The sequence below is a fragment of the Mixophyes fleayi genome, chromosome 4, assembly GCF_038048845.1.
Source record: "Mixophyes fleayi isolate aMixFle1 chromosome 4, aMixFle1.hap1, whole genome shotgun sequence".
Classification (NCBI taxonomy): domain Eukaryota; kingdom Metazoa; phylum Chordata; class Amphibia; order Anura; family Limnodynastidae; genus Mixophyes; species Mixophyes fleayi.
In genome coordinates, this window is record NC_134405.1 from 33,304,694 (window position 1) to 33,318,591 (window position 13,898).

Here is a 13,898-nt window from a genome sequence, read left to right on the forward strand (position 1 = left end):
AGTGGCATTTTGGATGTTCTCAAGGAGGGCTGGGAGCAACAGAGTCCAAAAGAACCCAATGTGATCCAGTTTATGTCCCAGTTGCATGACAGGTTGGGGAAGGTCACCCCTCTGGTACAACAACATATGCATGAGGCACAGATGAGACAAAAAATAAACTACGATAAGTCAGCTGTAGTTAGGGCTTTCCAACCAGGTGACAAAGTTCTGGTCCTGGTACCCACACAAGAGAGTAAGCTCTTCACCCATTGGCAGGGGCCATATGAGGTGATTGAGGCTGTGGAGCCTGTTAATTATAAAGTCAGACAGGAAGGCAGAAGAAAACCTATTCAGACATATCATGTCAACTTGCTGAAACCTTGGCATGATAGGGAGGAGCCACAAGCCGCATTGGTAAACGCAGTTGTGCAGGAAAACAAAGTTTCCATAATTGACTATCTGTCCCCAGGGCGGAGACGACAGACTGAGGAAATGGTTCAGAGGAACCTTGATGTGTTTTCTTAGGTGCCAGACTGTACCACGCTCATAGAACACAACATAGTTACACCTCCAAGGGTGGTTGTGAGAGTAAGACCATACCGCATTCCTGAAGCTAGATGTGTAGCTGTGAAACAGGAGGTTAGAAAAATGTTGGACCTTGATGTCATTGAGGAATCCAATAGCGACTGGAATAGCCCCATTGTGTTAGTGGCCAAGCCAATCGGGAGTATTCATTTTTGCAACGACTTTAGGAAGTTAAACGAAGTCTCCCGTTTTGACACATATCCGATGCCACGCATTGATGAATTAGTGGAAACCTTAGCCAATAGTCGGCGGGCTGGCCCGGGGGCAGATGACAGCCGGGCCAGGCCAAAAAAGATGTATTCGGGCCGGGCCCTGTAGCTACTCCCCCCCGGCCAGCCACTTCCTCCAGTCAAGCTGCGACGCAGGTCTCCGTCTCTTCAAGTGTCAAGAAGAGATGAAGACATCCCGCGCCGATGAACCAGGTGAGCGCCGCGGTGGGGGGGAGAGAGAGAGAGAAGGGGACAGTATATGTATGCATGTATGTGTATGTGAGAAGGGGCCAGTATATGTATGTATATATGTGTATGTGAAAAGGGGCCAGTATATGTATGTATGTATGTATGTATGTATGTATGTATGTATGTATGTATGTGTGAGAAGGGGCCAGTATATGTATGTATGTGTGAAAAGGGGCCAGTATATGTATGTGTTATGAATCCCAGTGTTTTTACTAATAGCAACAAAAATGTAAAGCAAAGTGTCTTTATTAAAGTGAATACACAAACAAAAGATGACTCAGATCCACAGGTTTGAACAGGTTTCCTAAAGAGACTGTATACCACATTAGATCTAACCAAAGGCTACTAGCAAATTCCCCTAACACCATCTGCAAAGGCTAAGACAGCCTTTTCAACCCCAGATGGGTTGTTCCAGTATAAAGTTCTGCCTTTCGGGCTACATGGGGCTCTCGCCACCTTCCAAAAAGCCATGAATCGGCTCCTAAAACCACACCAGGAGTATGCAGCTGCATACTTAGATTACATAGTCATCCACTCCTAGGACTAGGAGACCCATCTACCCAAAGTGGAGGCAGTATTAGCCTAACTTAGGGAGGCGTGTCTAACGGCCAATCCGGAGAAGTGCGCATTGGCCATGCGTGAGGCCGAATACTTGGGGTATGTTGTGGGACAGGGTCAGGTCAAACCCCAAGTGGATAAAATAAAGACTGTCAGAGCTTGGCCCAAGCCTGTGGGGAAGACCCAGCTTAGAAGCTTTCTGGGCCTTGTGGGATTATGGCTAATTTTGCCACTAGGGCTGCTCCTCTGACAGAACTCCTAAAAAAAAGCTTGTCCAGACAAGTTGGTCTGGTCGGAAGCAGCAGAAGCAGCCTGGCGAGATCTTCGGCTGGCTCTGTGTTCGGCACCAATACTTCAAGCGCCGGATTTCAGCAGGAGATTGTATCTCCAAACGGATGCCTCTGGAGTAGGTTTGGGTGCCGTGTTATTACAGACATTTGATGGGAAGGAGAAACCCGTCCTCTACCTAAGCCGCAAACTTCTGCCAAGGGAGAAGAAATACTCCACGGTGGAACAGGAGTGCCTAGCTGTCAAATGGGCTACCGAGGCTCTCAGGTACTACCTCCTGGGCAGGAAATTCACCTTTGTCACTGACCATGCACCACTAAAGTGGATGCACAGGAACAAGGAGGTGAATGCCCGGGTAAGTAGGTGGTTCCTGGTGCTGCAGCCCTACCACTTCACAGTGGAGCATAGGCCAGGGAGTCTGCACACAAATTCAGACGCACTTTCCCGCCGGGATGCGCTCTCCTCAGTGTCAGCGTCACCAAGGTTGGCGACGCTAAGGGGAGGGGTATGTGGCAAAGAGGGATATTTGCCACAGTTCCCCTATAAGGGAACAGGTAGGAACACAGTTGGTCTGCAGCAGGAGGCTGCAGACAGGGTTAGGTTTTCCCTAGGTTCCTTCCTTAGCACACACACACACACTGGTGTTCCACATGGGTGTGATTGGTTTGCTGTGATTTGTTGTAGTGCTTGGGGTGGAGGATAAAGACACTGTGCTAGATTTACTAAGCTGCGGGTTTGAAAAAGTGAGGATGTTGCCTATAGCAACCAATCAGATTCTAGTTGTCATTTTGTAGAAGGTACTAAATAAATGAAAGCTAAAATCTGATTGGTTGCTATAGGCAACATCCCCACTTTTTCAAACCCGCAGCTTAGTAAATCTAGCCCACTGTCTGTAGGTGTGGGTGGCACCACTGATGCCAGTAAGTGGCCAGCGAGTAGACAGGGAAGTAATGTCTAGCCAGATGTAGGTGGTGGGGATTTTCATGTACTGATACTGGATATGACTGATGTACCAACATTGGAGCTGTTTTGCCATCCTGACAACTACTAATAAACAGCTAAATGGTTCAGCATACCTGTGTCCGATTTCTGTGAATGTTGTACTCTCTCACAAAACATCTGTTGTTTTTCCCCTTTCTTACAGTAGTCAAGATGGAAGTTGCAATTAAGTAAAGTGACCAGATAGACGTGACGTCATATAGTGTAGCCTTAACGCTAATGATTTATGTCAACTGAAGGGGTCAATATGCAGTCAGCCAATCAGATGCACAGAAATAGTGCTGCTGAAAGTCACCATCATTGCATATCGATGCGCCAGTCCTCCAGCACCCACATGAGAATATGTTTCTGTAACCAGGTCTTCTTAAGTCACAAATTACTTGAACACATTCTTATTGTACGGCCATCACTTCCTTCCCCCGCAAAGAAGCAAGTCAACAATATCATCATTTATTATTATTATTATTTATTTATATAGCGCTACTAATTCCGCAGCGCTGTACAGAGAACTCACTCACATCATTGGAGTCTACATTCCCTAACATATAGACAGACACATACAGACAGACAAAGACGGACAGACAGACAGACACACAGACTAGGGTCAATTCTGGTAGCAGTTAATTAACCTACCAGTATGTCTATTTATATATATAGCGCCACTAACTTCGCAGCGCTGTACAGAGAACTCACATCAGTCCCTGCCCCACAGGAGCTTACAGTCTAAATTTCCTGAGAGAGAGAGACTAAGGTCAATTTAATAGCAGCAATTAACCTGCTAGTATGGTTTTGGAGTGTGGGAAACACGGGGAGAACATACAAACTCCTCACAGATAAGGCCATGGTCAAGAATTGAACTGATGACACCAGTGCTTTGACAACAAACAAAAAAGTATATGCAGACGTAGGCCTACGGAGAAAAAAACAGACCTACAACAAACTTCTATATGATATAAGAATTATACAGAAATTGATGAATCCATGGTGAGGCCCATGATATGAGGAGTATAATTTTCTTCTTCCGATGAATCTTGGTGGGGTCCGGGAGGTGAGCGGCTTTCTGACGTTTCACTTCTATAAGGATCTTGGCTAGTAAATTAAATGTCACATGACTAGGAAGCTTGGAGAGGATCAATCATACCTAGAAGAGAATAGAATTTAACATTTGTAGGACAACATAGGTCTGGCTTCTTGAAATTAATCCTATGCTTAACTCTATCCATGGTTCTACTTACTGTTCTCATGTATGTCATATCTGTACTCTATGTACGGCAGTGCAGAACTTTTGTGGTCCCTTATAAATAAAAGATAGTAATAATTTATTATTTTTTCTGTTAAACTCTGCTAGACATGGCACGAGCTGACCCACCGCAAATAAAGCTCTTTTAGACAATGAAACGCTTGAAATGAAGGAATATCAGGAACTCCCTCTACGTATACAAGACATAATTATGTTCAAATAAGCAGTATTTTAGGAAAAATAATGGGAGAGTCTTAATCAATTCAAAGAGGGGGTCCGGGAGTTTGCCAGTATGTGCATTGCAGAAAAAAAACATGCAAAATTTTCAGCAAAGAGTTCGCACAGATAAACATAAAAACGGGATTATACTCCAACTAATGCACATAGCTGCAAGACGGGGAACATTTGTGCACCATCATATATATTTCTGGTTCATAAATTCCCCTTAATCGGTTGTAAACAAATCATTTAGAACCTTCTATCTTCATTTAGAACCTTCACATACTTATTATCTTAGCCCTAGTTCTGACACAAGCATATACAGTATTGTAATATGTACTGGTATCTCTGATCATGTGATTCCTGCAGTTTGGAAGAGTCCACTAGCTTTACAGAAGGGGGTGAAAGTCTTCCATCTGTTTCCTTTTTCTCTTTAATAGTTACTTTTTACTTCTGTTTTTAATCATTTCCCTGGCAAAGGTAAATGTATTTTTTGTGTTAATTGAGAACTATAACTAATTCCAGAAAAAAACAAATTGATTAATTGATGTGCTAAAGGGACTCCCCCAGTTATTAGTACAGTCCAAAAGTTTCTGAGTGGTCAGGACACTTACAGAAACTTGTGTAACTAAGTGCAGGAAAGAGGTGTATGCTCAGATTGAGTGTTTTGCACTATTAACCTTCCTCACTTATGGGAGGGTGTAAGGAATGGGTGCAGGTGGAGACAACAAGCAAGCTGGAGAGACGACTACCTGTAAGCAGTGGGGAAATCAGTGCTCATGATTTGCTTTCAGGTGAGAGTGATCTCTTTGCTATTGCAAAAGGCTGATGGGAGAGCTTCACACTTTAAAAAAAACTTATCATGTTTCAAATATAAGACATTTTGTACAATGCCTTGTTCTCTATGTCCTAGTGTTAGTCGTAGCATGTACTTGACCTAAGTATTGTATCATGTAAGATCCTGCATTAGCTTTGTGTCATGCAAGATCCTGCATTAGCTTTGTATCATGCATTAGCTTTCTTATTATCCCCAAGCCTCCATCCCAGACACTTCCGAGTTATTCCTGAGAAAGGGTCCATTCACGATACCCCTGACCAGTCCAGCCCATCTCCAAGTAATACCCCATTCATACTGCACCAAAAACTTGGGTTTTTGCAGAGGCACGCTGAAAAACCCGGGTCTTGGTGCAGTATGAATAGTCCAACCACAAAATCCCGGGTCTAAAATCCCGGGACTTAGACCCGGGATTTTGCGAGGGGTAATTCCCGTGTTGGACCCCGCTAGCCTGCAGTATGAATGGTGCAACCCGTGTAATTCCCGGGTCTCACCATTCATACTGTAAAAAAAAAAATTGTGAAGTAAAAAAAAAGTAAAAAAAAAAGATTTTAATAAATAAAGAATACATAAGAAATGTTTACTTATCTTATTTTCAGCCAGCGGTGTCTCCGGTGCGTTGCCGGCTGTCAGGGGGACCTCTGGGTACTAAAATGACATCATTTCTAATGGACTAGAAATTACGTCATTTTAGTACCCAGAGGTCCCCCTGACAGCCGGCAACGCACCGGAGACACCGCTGGCTGAAAATAAGTTAAGTACACATTTGTTTTGTATTTTTTAGTAATTAAAATCTTTTTTTTCACTTTTTTTTTTTCTAAAACCCGGGTCGGGCAGGTGCAGTATGAACCCGCCCGACCCGGGATTCTTGTTATCTTTACTGCCCTGTGCCCCGGCAATATCCCGGGTTAACAACCCGGGATATTGCCGGGGCGGCAGTATGAAAGTGGTATAACTTAGCCAGTGGAGTGCCAGCACCCAACTGTCCCCATCTACCGTAGCCAATGGCACACCAACGCCATGTTTACTGTCCCCAGCTATACCTAAGTCAAAGGCTCACCCACACCATGTTCAGGGAGGGGCAGGGAGATCTTTTCAGGTAACCCAAAGCTCTGGATCCAGGTTTCCGTCTGGCTGATTTATGTGGACCACTACACAGCAAGAAGCAGTTGGTTGCTGCCTCACTGTTTCTTTCAGATCCAGGTAGTCAGAATGAGCCCATCAAAAGCCGGGAGGGCCTGTAGCTGCTTGCGATTGTCAGCAGTGTGTGGGATGTGAACCCCTGGATCATGATCACACTTGGTGGAGTTTTAGACCTCTGAATTGCCATTATATGCCCTTTGTGAAGTCAGGTCTGAGGAGGGACCTAAAATCCAATAATGCTACTCAGTTGTTGTCTTTGTGTTTCCCTGCACCTTTACTATTTAGTGGAATTGTTGTTGCTGTGAACCTCCTAGGGGGGGTAAAATAATCTTTATAAGCTTTATTTTTACCTACCTGGTCCCTCTGTTCCCTAGTACCTAATATGAGGTCGTTAGGTCAGGTTACAAAAGGGGACAAGCTGAAATTCTTCTTCAGGATAAGTCGATTCCCTGACTTCCATCATAGAACTATATACAGATGCTGACTGTCGGGTGCTCACTATTGATTGTCTTTATTCTATGGCTCCTCTACACTCAAGAAACAAACGAGCTAGGTGCCAGTGAGCGAGCATGAGTCTGTCTCTGCAGCGGATAGTTGGCATTTTCATACAGTGACCTTAGATATTCATGCTCTCTCTATACATTGTACAAAAGGCACTGTGCAAAATATTCTTTAGCTGAGACATGACAGTTCCTCTTTAAAGGAAATGTAATGACAAAGTCATAAAAGTCCTGCATCTTTGGAATGTTGGCGCGCACACCTACAGTGCATCTGGAAAGTATTCACAGCGCTTCACTTTTTCCAAATTTTGTTATGGTACACCCTTATTCCAAAATACAATAAATTCCTTTTTCCCTCAAAATTCTACACACAATACCCCATAATGACTATATGAAAAAAGTTTTTGGGAGATTTTTGCAAATTTATTAAAAATAAAAAACTAAGAAATCACATGTACATAAGTATTCACAGCCTTTGCTCAATACTTTGTTGATGCACCTTTGGCAGCAATTACAGCCTCGAGTCTTTTTGAATATAATGCCACAAGCTTGGCACACCTATCTTTGGGCAGTTTTGCCCATTCCTCTTAGCAGCACCTCTCTAGCTCCATCAGGTTGGATGGGAAGCGTTGGTGCACAGCCTTTTTCAGATCTCTCCAGAGATGTTCAATCGGATTCAAGTCTGGGCTCTGGCTGGGCCACTCAAGGACATTCACAGAGTTGTCCTGATGCCACTCCTTGATATCTTGGCTGTGTGCTTAGGGTCGATGTCCTGCTGAAAGATGAACCGTCACCCCAGTCTGAGGTTAAGAGCGCTCTGGAGCAGGTTTTCATCCATGATGTCTCTGTATATTGCTGCATTCATCTTTCCCTCTATCCTGACTGGTCTCCCAGTTCCTGCCGCTGAAAAACATCCCCACAGCATGATGCTGCCACCACCATACTTCACTGTAAGGATGGTATTGGCCTGGTAATGAGCGGTGCCTGGTTTCCTCCAAACATGACGCCTGGCATTCACGCCAAAGAGTTCAATATTTGTCTCATCAGACCAGAGAATTTTGTTTCTCATGGTTTTAAGAGTCCTTCAGGTCCATTTTGGCAAACTTCAGGCGGCCTGCCATGTGCTTTTTACTAAGGAGTGGCTTCCGTCTGGCCACTCTACCATACAGGCCTGATTGGTGGATTGCTGCAGAGATGGTTGTCCTTCTGGAAGGTTCTCCTCTCTCCACGGAGGAATGCTGTAGCTCTGACAGAGTGACCATCTGGTTCTTGGTCACCTCCCTGACTATGGCCCTTCTCCCCCGATCGCTCAGTTTATACGGCCGGACAGCTCTAGGAAGAGTCCTGGTGGTTCCGAACTTCTTCCATTTACAGATGATGGAGGCCACTGTGCTCATTTGGACCTTCAAAAAAGCAGATATTTTTCTGTACCCTTCCCCAGATCTATGCCTTGAGACAATCCTGTCTCGGAGGTCTACAGACAATTCCTTGACTTCATGCTTGTTTTTTGCTCTGACATGCACTGTCAAGTTTAGGATCTTATATAGACAGGTGTGTGCCTTTGCAAATCATGTCCAATCAACTGAATTTACAACAGGTGGACTCCAGTTAAGCTGTAGGAACATCTCAAGGATGATCATTGGAAACAGGATCTACCTGAGCTCAATTTTGAGCTTCATGGCAAAGACTGTGAATACTTATGTACATGTGATTTCTTTAGTTTTTTATTTTTAATAAATTTGCAAAAATCTCAAGAAAAAACTTTTTTCACGTTGTCACTATGGGGGTAATGTATGTAGAATTTTGAGGGGAAAAAGGGAATTTTTTCCATCTTGGAACAAGGCTGTGAAGCGCTGTGAATACTTTCCGGATGCACTGTATCTTTGCACAAGTGCACCACGGTTTGTGCAAAAGTGCATGTGTTTGTGGAACAAGAAACAGCAAAATGTTACACCGTCCAATGAGAGAGTTGCAAAACAAGGTATCAAGAAAAAGCCTTTGTATGCTTTATTGGAAGGGCCAACAGGTTTTCTCACTTGAATTTTGCACTATGTAAAAGTTAGCCGAGATTGGGTCTTTTCCTATGTAGATGAATTTCGCACTTTCCAGATGCACCACAGTAGACTTTGACCAATGTATTAAAACAAAAATTGCAAGCACACAATAAATACCACATGTAACAAAGGCAGTTTCACGTCCCCTCGTGGTTATGAGTAATTTAAGCCATTAATGAATTATTTAAAAGGTAAAATTACTGACTTTTTACAATTTTGCAAAGTGCGCTTCTTCAGATTTTCTGCCTCCACACAAACCTAAATGCTTTTCTACATTTTCCAGGCATGAAAATACATTGGGCTGTCCAGATAGTGGAGAGTAGATAGTGCACCAGTGGAAAACTAAATATTTTGCAGTGTGCATCCAGTATATTTTGTATATGAAACTGGACAGATCATGTTGCTAGGGAACAAATGTATTTGATCAAAACATTTTCCATAGAGAGAGAGGTTGGTAGTAGACACTTGCACCTGCGTTGTCCTGTAAGTTTCTGGTCATTTGTCATTGCTTAAACTCTCATAGTTAAGTATAACCACCCACAATCTGCCCACCCGGTGCAAAATGTATTCGCTCATCATTTCTCCACATAGAGTCTCGTAGACACAGGAATGCACTTACCGGCACCTCCTGTTCATAAATTAATCCTTCTATGTCCGTTATTATTTTAATGCTGGTGGATGCTGATAGTGATGTCGGATGTCATCACTCTATAATCTTGGCAACGAGCCTGAGGTTGAACGGTCATCGAACTCTACACGGTCACGTATATGATCTATGTTACTGTCAACTGCACAATTTCAGGCTTGGATTGGCATTCTTTCGCCTGCCTCCTTGCCACGTCATCACCAGAGCTTTCCATGGTTCTAACCTCCATCACATCCCATAAGTTCTGAGTAAGTAGAAATAATGGTTGAAGTTTTATAGCAATGATAAATTAATATGCATAATTATATATTCAATAATGTGCTACTTCTCCACCATTGCCACAAAGGTTTATTATCATCATCACCATTTATTTATATAGTGCCACTAATTCTGCAGCGCTGTACAGAGAACTCACTCACATCAGTCCCTGCCCCATTGGAGCTTACAGTCTAAATTCCCTAACACACACACAGACAGACAGAGAGAGACTAGGGACAATTTGATAGCAGTCAATTAACCTACCAGTATGTTTTTGGAGTGTGGGAGGAAACCGGAGCACCCGGAGGAAACTCACGCAAACACGGGGAGAACATACAAACTCCACACAGATAAGGCCATGGTCGGGAATTTAACTCATGACCCCAGTGCTGTAAGGCAGAAGTGCTAACCACTTAGCCACCGTGGTTTATGTGGCCTTTTCATAGACCTGTGCATGGTTATTGTCAGTAAAAGATGAATGTAGGGGGTTCAAATTGTTTCCCATTTCCACATTCAAACACAAGTCGTACATCTCATCCAAACCATTCAGTTTGCTGTCTGCCTTTCATGGCCTGATCAGGACTCTGCTTTGACACTTTTCCATTCTGTGGCTCTGCTGATTTCTCCCTCTAAATCGTTTGCTCTATCATTCCTGTGGTGGCCTCTGTGTGTCATCCCACGAACCACTGTAAATGGCTAAACAGGGACACTTCTGTTATCAGTGTGCACATGCTGCAAACTAGGCGTAGCACGATGGAGCTGAAGGGAGGTCACTGTTATAGTAAATGTAGGCAACAAACACATACTTTTTGTTTATTTGTTGATCTCAAAAAAGGACAATTAGGAAAGGGTAAGTTGCAGGCTGGACCTGGGTGAGACGCGTGGAATTTCAGTGTGACTTCAGCATGAGCTGTCAATCAAAATGGTGATATCACAGAAGTCAGTGTTGGCGTGAGTGTGCCAATAGGGAATGAGCCTCTTATGTCACCAAGAGGGATATTTGGGGGAAGTGGAGCAAGGATTTGCACTTGAACATTGAGGTTGCTAGCCCTTCACAATCAAAATTGAAAAGTGTGGTTGTTGATTACAGGACAGGGCTGAGTAGCATTTTGTCTCTCTTTTTATTTAATAAGACAGGTTAGAACTTCATTCAGTAACACAATGTTCTGTTGCTCCTGAACATGTATTTGGTACGAAGCCTTATTTTAAATGAATGGAATGCAGATTACACCGATAAAATAAACCTGCTGCTGTAAGCATTGTTGTGGCTTTCACAGCGCCCTCTGGCAGTCAGACGTCATGTGCGTTTTATCTGCATTCTGCATCTGAAACTCAGTTGACTAGAGCAGGCTTAGAGGTAGATCTGTCAATGGTTGACATAAATCTGTCGATAATTCATTCCTCAAACTCGCCAATCTAGTAAACATCATAATATCAGGTGATTTTTGGCTGAGCAAAACTTTAATCTATTTTCAATTATTTGAATAAGCAATCACTTAAATGGGAGCAGAAATCACATTGGCATGCATTGTTAATGGAAATGAATGGAAAAATCACAGCTAATAATAAGCCTTGGTCCTCCTTGTCCGATGAAAATTTCTGCTTCTCCACAAACGCTGCCAAACCCATGTGTTTTGCCAGAAATTTAGGCACTCCTGTGAAAATCGATGTGCACGGCACCACCAAAGAAGATTTTGGGCTAGATTTACTAAGCTGCGGGTTTGAAAAAGTGGGGATGCTGCCTATAGCAACCAATCATATTCTAGCTGTCATTTTGTAGAAGGTACTAAATAAATGAAAGCTAGAATCTGATTGGTTGCTGTAGGCAACATCCCCACTTTTTCAAACCTGCAGCTTAGTAAATCTAGCCCTTTGACTTTCCCTTGACTGTTTCTTGCTTAATTAAGGGCCAATGATAGCAGTTTCCCCATAGTACATAATAGATAATGCCAGGCAGGCAATTATTTTTGGGAAAAATGTAGTTGAAAAAAGTGGAGTCAAAGTTGGTGGCATTTATTATTATTATTGTTATTATCGTTTATTTGTTAGGCGCCACAAGATTTCTGCAGCGCTGTACACAGTACAAACAGTAGACTAAACAGGGTGAAACAGTACAGAACAATAAACAAAAAATACCAATACTTCAGAAACTCCAGGCAGGCTTATGCAGTAAAGACGGAGCAGAAGAACAGGTATGGAGACAGGAGGGAAGAGGGAATGGGCAGAATATATTGGAATAATTTAAATATGGACAGTAACCCAAAAGAGAAAACCGTCAATCAGCCTGCTTGGTTTTCATAGTAAACTCCAACACACTTTTGTAAATAGACAAGTAATGGAGCTGTGCTTTAGCGCGTTGACAACCGAGAAAACATCACTTTAATTTTCACAAACAGATGAGTTTTAATGGAGACCAGTACCTTGTTTGGCCTGCAGAGGGCAGTGTTGAAATTGTCTATAAAAATAATTTGGCAGGTGGTAGAACTCTATAGAGAAGTGTTAGCAGTTACCTTCTGAATAACTTACATTGCAACATCGTTAACTACGCCCTGCCCCAAACACCCTTTGAAATTACCATTCTTTGGTAATGCAAATATCTTTTATAATGTCCACTTCCAGAGCATATTCAAAGCCTCCTTAGATTGTGTAACCAGATGATTAATGCTGGGTACAAATGCTGCAATATCCCAGCCAATATCAGACTTCTGGCCACATATCAGGTAGTCCGCAAGCATCCTCAATGATTGCACTGATCCTGTTGCTTGGCCAATGTGTAGCCAGATTAATGACACTAAAAGTTGCTAATTTTCTTATTCACTTTATAGAGCAACAATAGCCCAATCAATAACGATGAAATACCCTTTATTGCTATGTGACTGGTCATTTTTCAGATGCAGTTGTCTGATATTTGTAATGAAGATATGGAATTAAAGCTGTGTGTTTGAGGCTGTCCAATTAGTTGTGACCCTTGAGGCAGGAAGGGAAATTATATCCCATTATATTTTCTTTCATTTTTTCAATAAATGTTTAGTGTAACATATAAATATAGATTTGTTTGTACAAAGAACCCTTACATCTCTCTATATTTCTGTATGTCATCATTACTTTAAAAGAGTGGAAGACACCATAATATGAATAGATAGGGGGAGATCTGCTAACGGTTGATTATTACACCTTTAGTAAAAATCGCCCAAAAAAAAGGGTGGATATGTCAAAAAGCCATATTCTTTCAAATTAGAATTTTGGACAGTTTGCGAGAAAACGCACTTGACCAAAGATCGTGGAGCTTTTCCCATCAACCCCAATGGCCAATTCTTTACAATGGAGTGTCCAGCTTTGACTACACATAGAAACCCCATTGAAAAGAAAATTCCATTGAAATGAATGGGAAAAGCTGGATGAAGCTCTGCAGTCTCTACCTATGTGGACAGTGTGAAATCTGCTGTCATTCCCCAGATCCGGCTGCAAGATTTTATCACTATTTGTGCAAATTGATTTGGACTTTATCCCCCTTCCCCAGGCTGCCTTTGCACTGCCCCCAAGTGGCCTTACTGTGATGAAAAAATGTTCACATACTTGCCTAATATGACGTCCTGTAACTTTTGAATAAAATATACTTTTTTTTCACGGTAATGTGCTTTTAAATTATTATTTATCTATTTGTTGTTAGACACTGACTGGGGAGTTCCAAGGTAGATCTCATACTTAAATATACAAATATGTGGTTTTGTGGTTAGTTCTTGTTTTTGCATAGCTAGGTAAGCAAATTTTATTCATAGGGAACATTCTGTACATTCTATATGCGCAGGTAAGCCCTTTGTTTACTGCAATTGCCAGAATTGGTTTATAGTGGACTCCGCTTGTCTCAAACTTCTGTTTTTTACACAACTAAGCAGAGTGACTGTAATCTGTCAGCCAAGTCCCGTGAAAGGTCCTCTTTCTTAGGTGTAAACCGGGACTCTCATTCTCTGCGGAGAGCCCATCATTTTGGTAACTGAAATGGTGTGTTCTACTTCCCGTAATAAAGAAGGCCATGAGATCTTCATGCAAGCATCCTGCCAAAAAAAAAAACAGAGAGGAGTTGGAAATAAAAAATGGCCATGCAGTTTCCCAATAAGGAAACTTCTTCTTGGCCC

At 42.5% G+C, this 13,898-nt stretch overlaps 1 protein-coding gene across 2 annotated transcripts in view; it reads left to right on the forward strand.

Annotated features, from left to right (window-relative positions):
- The first annotated feature begins 4,948 nt into the window (after positions 1–4,948).
- The window catches only part of ACHE (acetylcholinesterase (Yt blood group)), a 56,736-nt gene continuing 47,786 nt past the window's right edge, over positions 4,949–13,898 (forward strand). Inside the window, exons 1-2 of one of the 2 annotated variants that reach the window (XM_075206529.1) lie at positions 4,949–5,120; positions 11,812–11,954. The gene's annotated coding sequence lies outside the window, so the exon portion shown is untranslated. The remainder of the gene's footprint in view (positions 5,121–11,811; positions 11,955–13,898) is intronic. The other variant, XM_075206527.1, reaches the window with a different exon arrangement.